Below are 12,467 nucleotides of genomic sequence, written 5' to 3' on the forward strand. Positions count from 1 at the left end.
GTCCACAGAGAGTCAATGGAGCCCAAGTAGCTCACAGGAGGCACTCAGCACCTCGCAGGAAATAGGGGTCTTGAAGTCTCACTTTACGAACACAAACCTGAAGGTGAAATTTTCAGCTTTTGGCACATTTTTCTGCACTATCCTGGGGGCACAGATGGAAGTCTGCCCTAAAAGGACAGCTGGAAATTCCCTTGTATAGAAGAATCCCTGGCTGGGGCAGAGACAGGGGAAGAGAGGCTGGGGCAGAGTTGCTATAATTGAAGACAGGGGCTGCATTGAGCACCCAAATCCCCAGGAGTACGGGAGTGCAAAGATGTCTGAAGTATACTGAGTAGTGGTTTATCTGGAGATCTATTCCTGTATTTCTAAAATAGGTTCATGTTCCATTCTTTGCACCTGATTCCCCACTGCCTTGCTCTTTGTACAGTCCTTTACACCTGTGCAAAGAGGGCGGAGAACCCTAACAAATCATCATGGTAATGTTTTATGCCTGCTTTGCACGGGTGTAGGCTGCACAATGTACTGAAAAGCAGCAATTATCCCTCACTTTACTCCCAAAGATAATTAGCTTGAGCAGTACAACTCAAATAGCTGGTAAAATATGGATTACAAAAATATTTGTATTGCTTCTACTCAAACACACATTTACATAATCTTTGCACTTGGCTAATATTCAATACTGCTATAGTACACTTTAAGTGTAGTACACCACAGAAAAACCAAGGACAATCATATCAGATAATTTTTCCCTATTAAACTAGGCTGTAGTATTGGTAATTAAAATCAATAAGTAATTGAATTATAACACTGTGATTAGATTACATGACAGCTACCTACTTTTTTGTCTGTCAGCTGCATCTTGTGTTAATAAGATTCACTGAGCTCATTATCTTTTGTAGACTGTTAATTTCTGAAAAAAGACCTGTGAACAAAAGGGATGTTGTCTTGTTAAACAAACACCAGATTATTACAGATCAGGAATAATGAAAAGAAATAAACAATTCCTAGAGAGACACTAAAATTATTTGGATGACAATTTGTACTCCTTAATACTGAAGAGACCAGGAATGAAAACATCCAAATGAAGGTATTATTAAAAGCCCACTATGAGGGACCGGATGGGTTTAGGAAACTAGTACTGGAATAGGAAATCTTTAATTTCTTGGTGAACTCAAGTCCACCTTGGTAGTAACCATAAGTCATTCTTATCTGATGGCTGCTCAGGAACATATATGAAATAAGTTGGTGATCTCAGGCTAGTTCTAAAGCTCAGTTCTCAGCTGTGTCAAATGTAAACTTGGTGCAGCTAAGGAGAAATGTTGGAGAGGGGAGAATCAAATAGTTCTTACCCCAGACTTCTCAGTATCCCGCACGCAACATGCTCCCTACACACAGCAGAGTCAGGCAGGTGGAGTAAAGCTGACTACACCTACTTTGTGCCATCCCAGGAATTTATTAATCTTTAACAAAACTAAAGTCCTTGCTTTAGAAACTGTGTTGTTTGAAATTATATTTTTAAATGAATATTTCAGGTCATGTAAAATGCATAAATACTCACTTGGAACTCCAGGGCTGCTAGTTTCCTAGGCACTTCAGAGTCCTCACTCTGAAACCTGACTTAAAAGCATCTTGATGCTTGTAGCTGTATTTTTCAGACCAAGGCTTTTGATGCCTTCCTTTAAAGTAGGTGTGACTCAGGCTAAAGCCACAGTGAACTGGAGAGAAACCGGCAGTTTAAAAAAACATCCTTGTTGTACTCAGGACTGAGTTCATTCTGCTGGGAGTAGAATAAAGGGTTATTTTTTTAAAATCAGCAGCTTCTCTGGTTGCTTCAGAGTAGCCTTAACTCATATCATCTCTATTTCTCAGAGTTCACTAAGGAAATTCTGAATGCCTTAAAGGGTTGGGGCTAAAGCTGCCTGTACCATGTAGAAATGAGGTCAGCTTATATTTACTCACAGAGTGAGGGCTAGATCCTTCAAAGGATTTAGGTCCCTAACTGACTGTGACTTTCCTCTAGTGCAATCTGGACTGGTGAATTGCTGTGTCACCCCAGTCCCTCACTCTTCAAGCCCGTTTTACCCTGCTTTGCTATAAGAACCCCCATAATCCTCAAAACTCCCCTCTCACCTTCTGTCTAACCCTGTAAGCAGCTTAATTCCTACTAGGATCGTCCTCTAGGCGCCTAGATTTCTGCTCATAGACATGCACTCAGCTGCCTCAGTCTTGACTCCCAGCTCATTTCTAAGCCCCAGCGGGATCCTCAACTTAGGCACTGCCCCGCTTATCTAACTTGTGGAAGCCAACCTAGTGGGTGTGCTTAGTGGCTGTACACACTGTGCAAAGAATAGCTGGAGGAGCTTGTTGGTGCATTTACTGGGGAATTCAGTGAGACCGGCATTCAATTCTCCTGGTACCTGATGCGGCCCAGTAACTTGAACTCATGTCTCTCACATCCTGCAGGACAGCCCTAGCCACTTGATTATGGGGTAGGTCTCTTGCCTGTTGAAGTTGTTCCACTTTTTATAAAATACTTAAATATTCATTGGAACAGACACTTGAACCTTGGTGACCCACTGAGCTGAGTGAATAACAGATTTTTCAGTTCAGTGGCATAACTACCCTAATTCTGGCATTTCCTAACTTTTGAGTGCTTGACTTTGCAACCTTAGTATATTAAACACATTTTTGTGGGTGTAATTTTCAAGATTTTTATAAAAGCAAACTAACCTCCTCCCCCAGAAATTCGGTCATGTGGTATCATATCATCATCCACATGGATCATCAGGAGGGGAGCAACCTTTAGTTTCACTGTATAGACCTCTGCCGCTTGAGCAAATGGAGTGACTAGTAGAGCAATAATAGGTTGTCATCCCCTATGTGGACTAGCACTAGCTGAGAATGAGACACACAACTGGCCAGTGGGTTCACAGATGTTTGCTGACAGCATAGAAATAGTGAGATTTAGGAGTACTGGGTCACACCGCAGGTTCCGGTGGGGAGTGTGTTCTAGTGGGCACAGACTTTTCTGCTCATTCCCAGGACACTAGACTATTTCTTCCCTATTCCTTTCAGCCTGTCTCTGTCCTTGCTTTTGCCCACCCATTGCTCCTCCTCGCAGTCCCATTCTCCTCACCGAATCAGTCCCAGTCTCTGCTCCTAAAGGGTTTCATTTCAGTGCCAATCTTCCCCCCACTCCCATTCCCCCTCCCAGCCCCATTCTCCTGGCTCAGCCTTTCCTAATTCTCCTCTCACAGCTCTTCATCAGATATATCTTTCATCTTTGGTCCCTTCCCCTGCCCACATTCCCCAGCCCTGCTGTTTCATAGTATTCTTGTGAAACCAGTGCCAGTCTCTTCTGCTGAATCCCCAATTCTCAGTCCCCACAACTCCCAATACTAGTTATCACCACCACAGTGACCTCCTGCCAGCCTCCAGTGCTATTCTTCCCCCTCCTCCAAAATCCTTGCCCCATTATACTCCCTTCTCAGGTTCTTGTCCTTTTGGCATCTAACTCAGGCAGCTTCCTTCTCCATGCTGCCTGGGCATCAGTGGAGGGAGTAATCAAAATACAGGAGAGACAGTCTTACTGCTATCAGTTTCAGTACCCAGTTCTGGAACAGCCCACAGCAATTCTGAGTAGCAATTTCAAAGAAAGGCCTACACAATCCAAGATCACAGCATGCTCAGTGTGTACAGAATCCTGAGATTTTAGTTGTGAAGCACTACTAAGTCTCTACTGAGCATGTGTAAACTGCAGTTTTTCCAAGGGGTATATGTTTACTGAATTTTGGTGGATTTTCACAGCAAAAAGCACATCTCTGAAACAAACACCAACCCCCAGCCAAATTTTAAGTCCCTGCTCCAAAGCGTGGGGGCATTAGAGCTTCGAAAAGAAAAGAATTTTTTAACATGTACAAAACAATGTATTTTTCTCTAGCTTCATTCTTGAAAATGTCCAAACAGTTTTGGTTGAAATTTTGCCAAAAGATTAAGTCAGAGGCCAACACCCTGCCACACCACCAAGTGTTATTATAAGAGCACCTTGAAAACATATCATTTTTATTCATTTAATGTGTCCAGTGAGCAGGTTCCATTTTTAACTTTATTGGGAACACTGCTTCAAAACATCTCCTGTCCAAATCAACCATTTTATTATTGTCTGCTACACTGGGAGAGTAAATTGGAGAAGTAGACTCTTGCACCTCTGACAACAGTTATACTAAATGTGTTACAGTGGAACATTTAAATATCAGCACAGTAATGGAAACTATATATATGTGTAGAGTTTTCATTAAGGAAGAGAACTCTGCTCATCTTATGTTCTTTTTAATTGGCACAAAGAACTTTATTTTTCTTTTATAAAGAGAATTTCACTGAGAAATCGCCCTTTTGTTAGAAGCAAACAGGAAGCATAACACTTAGTTTATTGCATGAATAATCTAACTTTGCCCAAGCTTTTCTTTAAAAATTCTCAGGTGACTTTTGGGGCATCTCATCAGGCCACTTAAATGATCTACACCAAGTTAGGTCAGCAAGTTGCCAGGCAACCAAGCTCTGGCTTGACAAAGGCAGGCCATCTTACCTTTTTTTCCCCCCTCTAGAAATCACTATGATAGGTTTGGTGTCGGTGATATGAGATTCGCTGGGAAAAAGCATACAATTGCTGGAGTAATGCATTGTTTAGGGAAGTCTATTTAGAAAGCTAAGTCCAAATACATTACTTTCTCGCAGCTGTGCCATTATGATTTTCTCTACTAGCAGCAGCATAATTAAAGTATTATTTACAGACCCATTATTTCATATAGCATATATGCTTCACCTCAGCAATGGCTTTTTCTTTAATGGTTTCATTCAGGGGCTGAAGCAGGAAGGTAACTGGGCTGATTTTTGTTTCTTCATTTAGTTCTATTTTTCAAACTGAGGTCAGAAAGAAAAATACAATTAGGGATGGTCACACATGAAGACATGCAACATTTTGGATGCTAGAGCTAGAAATAAATCATGTGTAGGCCAAGGTTCTAGTTCACTACGGTGCTGGCCCTAAGTCTCTGATAGCATGAAACTAGTATATATAGTAAATTGTCTGGTGAGGGTAGCTGCTACTCAGTGATATGTAAAATGAATAGCAACTCCAGCCCTCTTCACTCCAAACTAGTGAAGAGCTATTTTTAAGTAGGTTTCCTATCAGGAAGCCAACAAAGAAAAATACCAACCACATGGACAGAGGTTTATATAAACTAAGCAGCAACAAGAAAACATCTTGACAGTTCTGGGAATTATCATTTTTTAAAAAGAGGTTTAGACACTTGCCTTCCCTCCTCAAGGTTAACAAGTGGTCAAAATTCAAGACAAAATGTAAAATGTTTGGACATCAGAAGGCTCTCACAGTATAAATGCAGCTAGATGCTTACCATGCATAGATTTCTGATGGCTACATTTCAGGTCCAGAAGTATCTCACACCACCAGCATTTAGGCAGGAGTCTGCATACACTGTTACACTGTTTCCAGGGCTGTAGGCATTTGTGGAAAGGAAATAGGGGGGAGAAAAGAGAGAGAGAATTTTCCTCAGTGGGATGTTAGTTATTTGCTTTTTGGGATTAGATGGTGCCCTCCCTTTAAAAGCGTAGCACACCCTATATTCCAGAAGCAGCACCACAACATCACAGGAGTATATACTGGATGAGTCCCTGCAGCCTAGAATTGGTACAACTATTCACAGAGAATAAAATATCTGATGAATTTCACTCTCATTTCTTTTCTTGAGTCATTCATGAAACAATCCTGATTTTAACAAATCCAGGCTTGGTCTGAATCATTTTCATTCTATAGGCTGTTTGTGACTTGTTGACTGCTTGCCATCTGTTATACGTGCTGTGTCAAGTGCTATTGTTTCTGCTCCCTGATTGGATGACTAACTTGGAAAACTGGAGAATAATGAAAGACAAACAACAAAGAGGGCATAGTAAATCCCCTTTGGAATGCACCAGTACGCATGTTTGCAGGTGAATAAAGGTACAGCCTTCTCCTAACATCTGTATGAACAAATACCCCTATTGTGAACGTTTTGGCAGATAGCAAAATAATGGCATAAACATAGTCTAAATGAGCAACCATTTTGGTTTCAAGCTAAGGTCACAGGGTCTGTTTTTGCAGCATTTGACCAAATCAGATGCAACTACGCCTGAAGCTTCAAAGGTGTGTATTTGCTGGAAAAACATTTTTGTTTATGCTCAAAAACTGGCAATGTTTATATTTTGCTGCATAAAATTTTCCATTTCACTCACCTTCTGAAAGACATACATTATGATTTTCAGAATTCCCACAGATTGTACCGGCCCATGCAGAAAAAGTTATTTCCAAGCTACTTTTCTTTTACAAACTATAAAAAAAAAAGAAAGAAAAAAGAAAAGAAATGAATACATGAAGAAGGCTTATTGAAGGCTCTAGTCTGGCTTTTATAGCCAGAGCTGACATTTTGGGGCATTTCATCCTAAAGTCAGTCACCTTTCCACATTCTGCCTGATTTATTCAGAATTCCTCTGGGCATGCTGGGGGAACGCATGCCAGCCTGGGAAGCAATGGCCTCTGCTTGATGTAGTCAAGGTTAAGTCTTTATCTATACTACATAATCTACCATATTTAAACATGGCTGTGGCCAAACATGGCTTATTCTTGCAGTGTGGCACGAAAACACACATTATAGTCATATTAGAGGCCCATGTGCTTTCTGTTCACATAGTCAAGAATAAACCACATTAATAAATTGGCCACAAGCATGTTTCATTACCATTTTGAAACATACTTAGTTTTGTATTGTAGGCAGGGCTGTAGTCTAGTGAAGTCGCTTGAAATTAGCTTGGAATCATTCCCCAGTGTGAAAAGTGCAGTCACAGAAAATAACATATCAGTGAGTTTTGCAGACTGAGGGTTATTCTGACTTCCCTGGTTTTAGAGCTGGTTGCAAGAGTTTGACAAAAAATGAAAATAAAATATTCTAAAAATGTTTGCAGGTTTTTGCTCCCCCATTTTCTGACCCACTCTGCTGATGTTTTGAATTCCACTATTGAGACAAGCTCAACACATCCATATGGTTGCTGTGATCTGTCATTTAAGTGGCAAAATGGAATTGAAATGTAGAGACGTTCTTACTCCGACAAATTATGTACTGCGACAGTGAACATATAAAATTACAATTAAAAAGGGGGAATCTTGCCTGGCTAAATACAGTCTCATGTAGCTAAAAGTGTAATGTTCGGTAACTGAGACCAAAGTCATTACTCAAATCATTTGGTGAAAAAGGAGATGAATTGCAGTTACAGTTCCCTCTTTGATCTGTAATCCAAGTAAAAGATTTCTTGGAGGACTCACAATAACCAAGAGAGGTGAGGACATTTGGTTTCCAGTAAGTGAGGAGAGAGAGTTTTTTTGTCTTGAAGTACAAATAAAAAATGATGATCCATGCCAGCAATAAAATGTATGTTCATTGAAAACCAGTTAGTTCCCCTGTGATGCTGTCAGTGACTTATATAGTAAGCCTCCATTTGTACAGAGTGTATTACCCTTTTTAACAAAGCATTAAAGTCTCGCATGGTAGATAGGATTTTTATCAGCTTTTCATTTAGTTCCCCCTCATGTTATTAATTTAATGTGCAGGGATATCAGTGGCATATCATAGCAAATTAATAGGTATAGATAAAATCTTCTATAAATATTCATTATATCTCATTATTGCAAATTAATGAGTAAGATTTTAAAATTAAGGATAGTCACATTTGGAGATGTGCATCACTTTTTAGACGTACTAGATTTCAGAAATAAATTATGCTCCAGAGCAAAGTTCTTGTTTGCTATGCGGTTGGCCTGGAGAATCTGACAGTATATTATACACTGGTTAATCTGAGCAGCAGGAAGGTGAAGACAGAGCTACTGCTTGATTTTATGTATGATAAACAGCTGCCTGAATATCCATTTTAACAGCTGCACCATTTCCGATGTTAATATGCATTACGCTTTAATAATGCTCTGGACACTATGGCCCAGAACCTCAAAGCTATTTAGGTGCCTAACTCCCACTGAAATCAATGGGAATCAGTTGCCTAAATACTTTCTAGGACCTAGGTCTATGGTCCTGATCCTTATCTTGGCAGAAGCACAAAGTGCAACTCAGGAGGAAGTTGCAAAGGTATTTTTAAGACCTTTGAACTCCCCGTGATCCTAGGCTAGTTTTACCTTGCACTGGCTGCCATCAGCCCCAAGGGCCTGTTACAGTGGCTGGGAATCTACAGAGTGCAGGGAAGACCTAGCCATACCCCTTTCACCCATGCTATGCTTCCTATGCCAAATGCAGGCAGTGGCAATATAAGAATTATAACCTGGATCTATGCCGCCACGGGGTCTTGTTACACTGCAGTGATCTTCCTATTCCAGGTCACATGCTGAGCATGCTGTGCAAAGTGACCTAGCGCAAAGGAGAATCTGACCCATGGAATCCAGACACAGGCTTAAAGGCACTTATGCTTGAAAGATTCAAATGGTTATGGAATTCTGGCCCTAGTGAAGTCAATGGGAGTTTCACTCCTAGGGTTTGATCTTGCTCCCATTGAAATCAATGGAAGCTTTGCCACTGACACCCACAGTGCTAGATAATATATAGTTATGATGGGCCTGATTCTTACTTTGTTGTTCTCGTTTTATGCCTGTGTAACTCCACTGGAAATGGAGAATCAACCCAATGAATACCAGAAACACAACCAGACATTTGTAACGATTTGGAAAAAAAAAAAAGTCAATGTGAACTTAGCACTGTGAAATCAAGTGACAACAGCATTGTGTGAGTGCAGGACAACTGGCATGATTAGAAACTCATGAGAGAGAAAGAGAGAACTGGCCAGTTTATTTTCACTGGCCAAATGGAGTGAAAAATTGAGAAAAGGAAACAGTAAAAAATGACAATTTCTTTCAATTTTAAAAACGCTTTAATTTGTATAATCTAAATTTCACTGTCATAAATGTGTGAAGAACAATGACAACATCACTCTCCCATCTCATAACTTCCCATTCTGTACTATTCAGGTTCTTACACTGGCTTCATCACCATAATAAAGGCCCTTTCAGAAGTGCATTAAGAGACCTAACTAGCATTTGTCATGTGTGGATCTCTCTCTTTCCCTTTCCGTCTGTGGTTCCTCATTCATCGAAGGATCAAATTCAACTCTCCATGGACCTTGCTTCTGCCTACCTTGCAGAGTCAGGCTTCCTCTCTGCCAGCTCTCCTTTCCCTGACTTCCTCTCTGTATCCTCACACAGTCTCACTATTGTCTCACTCTACTCTGCAACTTCTGCCATCTGGAAAAAGGGCCTTCCGGCCTTTCTCTACCTCACTGATACTGACCTTCCATATAGTCTATCTTCAAATCTCAACTGAAAACATTTATCTTTCTTGTCTAATAGCTCTTCATTTTTCTCCCATTCTACTGTTTGCTCTTCAGTTTTATCATGGTAATTATTATTTCACTTAAGTATGTTTTGATACAGTTTGCATGGAGGGAGGAACCCCTTATACAAAATAAGATTCCAGTTTTGCAAAGACTATGCACATGGTTAACTTTACACACTGTAAGAAGTCTCTCTGACTTAGCTGGGACTACTCAGATAAGTAAAGTTTATCACACAAGTGTTTAACTTTAGGCCTTGCTCCTGAATAGTATAATGAGGACTCATTTTGAGACTGTCCCTTTCAATCTTGAGGGGACCAAGTCCTGTGACCTCTATCAGTGGGAACTTTGCCTATGTAAGGACAGAGTAAACACTGCAGGATTTTGCTCATAGCAGCACAAGAGGTACATTCATTCAATCTTCAATTGTCAGTGGATACACAGTCAAATCTTTGTTGTATGATACCCAGGCTCCCGTCTTACGGGAAGATACAAATCGCTGCTTTTCTTAGCAGAAAAGCTTCTTGTTGCTCTTTTTAAAGCAACATTTAAATGCATTTTTGCAGCTTTTTAGAGATTTTGTTGGACAGGAAATACTGTTAAGGATACAGAATAGTTTTGATGTGTAAACTTCTGGTACAATGCAATATGTCTAATATTGTAGATCTAATATTTCTGTGGGAAGACTGCTAGGTTATGAGAGGATATTTATCTTGTGATTTCTTTGTGGCAAATCAGAAATTACAGCATTGCTCAAAGGGAATAGAAATCCTAGATACTCATGACCTTCACTGAAACCCCTTTCCTCACTTGTCAGTTCTTTAAGGGGCAATTTAATTGTAACTCTTTGGTGGTGACAAGGTAAGTGCTGGCATTTTGGCACTGTCATTCATTAGCTGCACACAATGTCAGCAGCAGAGCCTCATACATGTCACCATTCCCCCAGTGATGGCAAGCTGACTTTTAGGACGTATGTTATTCCAGTGATGCCTCCTTCATGCCTGCAAGCCTGAATACCTCATATTCTTATGTGCTATGGCATCATTTTTATGTTTATAGTTGTTTATGCAATTAAATAGCTGCAAGAGTGAAACCGTCTTGTTCACATGCCATGAAAAGAAAATCATTCGCATACCATGAGAAAAAAAATGCTTACATTATCATGTTCATAAAGAAAAAAAACCTCCATTCAGAGTGAAAGCCAACAGGGATCTATTAGCCATGAACCCTAAATGTTTAGGATATTCCTTTTATATACATATGTTTTGTATTATGGTGTAGTCTGATAATTAAAATGCCAGTGTGTCAAGCACACAGTATGCATTATTATTATTTATTTTGTGTTTCCAGTAGCTGGACACCTATAAGAAAATCAATTTTCCCTTCAGTCAGACCCTTATCCTGACTGAGGACTCTGGAAACTACTGCAATATAAATGTTAGTAACAACGATTACAATAATAAGACATAAGTTTTGTTTTGCTAAAATAGCAGTTTGCAAAGTATATTGTGTGGAGTTTATAAATCGTTAACAAGCCCCCCCCCAACCTCCCCCCCAAAAAACAAACAAAAAAAACCCACAAAGAAACATAGGCATCATCTGAAAAACACAAAATTTTGGTCTAGTTTCAAACACCTGAAAATTTAGATACAAACTTTTGTTTTAGCCCATTTATAAAAGCCTTTTACAAAATTTGTATCTAAATTGAGTTTGGATTTCAGAAATTCCCAGAGTTCCAGCCAGTGCAAAAGCCCTGAGGCTGCTCTTATTTGTGCAAAGGTCTGAATGAGCCATTTGTCTCCAGGATCGGAGTGTGGAATTGTGTGGGGTGGAATGTTGGCAGAGCACCACCTATGACTTTCTACACCCCATCAAATGCAACATGCAGAGGCCAAGCACATTTGAGGATTTGACCCAATTTTTTCATGTCTCTGTCCATAGACGCTTTCAGGCTAAGGCTATATCTACACTACCTCTTATGTCAGTATAACTTATGTCACTAATAGGTGTGAATAAGCCACCCCCAAGCAAGACATAAATTACATCGACCTAAGCACTGGTGTGGACAGCACTATGTTGGTGGGAGAAGCTCTCCTGCGAACATAGCTACCGCTGCTCGTTGGGAGTGGATTAATTAATTATGTCGACAGGAGAGCTCTCTCCCATTGGCTTAGAATGGCTACACTAGAGATCTTACAGCAGCGCAGCTGCATTGGTACAGCTGCAGTGTTGTAAGTTCTAGTGTAGGCAATACCTAAGTTAGCTCAGTACAATTACACATAAATGTGTATGTGTGGGAGCACATAAAGACATAGGAAGGCTAGGTAAACTAAGGGATTGTCTACATAGGTAATGTGCACCGCAAAGGGTATGATTTCTAAAGCACCTTAATTGGTCTATGTAGACCCTGCTAGTGTGCTTTAACATAGTGCTGTTTGAAATAGTACTATATTAAAACTCACCAGGGAACCTTTTCTGCACACTGGCAGGGTCTGCATGGACCAATTAATGAGCAATATATTAATGCACTTTAGAAATCACACCATCATAGTGTGCATTACCCCACCATATAGAGAGCCCTAAGTGGTTTTCAGGAAGTTTGGCTAATGAGAGTGAAAACTGTTACAGCACAAGAAGAATAACAGAAATTTACTCTCAGGAGACAGCACTTTGTGCCATCAAGGATATCTCATATGTAGACAATTCATGATTTGGGGTAAAGATGCTACTAGATATAGCTTAAAGGTGCAGCCACAGGGATACCTTTTAGTCATATGATTACTACTCAAAAGAGCTGATAAGAAAATGGAATTTCTATTCCATGAAAGATTTTAAGGTTTTTTTCCAATGTGGACCAAATAGGAACAAAGTCAAAATTGCAATTTTTTTGTATGAAAAGAATTCAGTAAATAATAAGTAATAATTTCAGATAAATCAGAATATTTTGTTTCAATAAATTTGAAATGTTTTGTTTGATTTTTCACAATTTAAAAACTATATAAAAATAAAGTAAATTTTGAAACAAAAAG

This window comes from Emydura macquarii, unplaced genomic scaffold, assembly GCF_026122565.2.
Source record: "Emydura macquarii macquarii isolate MOO-44397 ecotype Brisbane River unplaced genomic scaffold, CSIRO-AGI_Emac_v2 contig_1027, whole genome shotgun sequence".
In the NCBI taxonomy this organism is placed as follows: domain Eukaryota; kingdom Metazoa; phylum Chordata; order Testudines; family Chelidae; genus Emydura; species Emydura macquarii.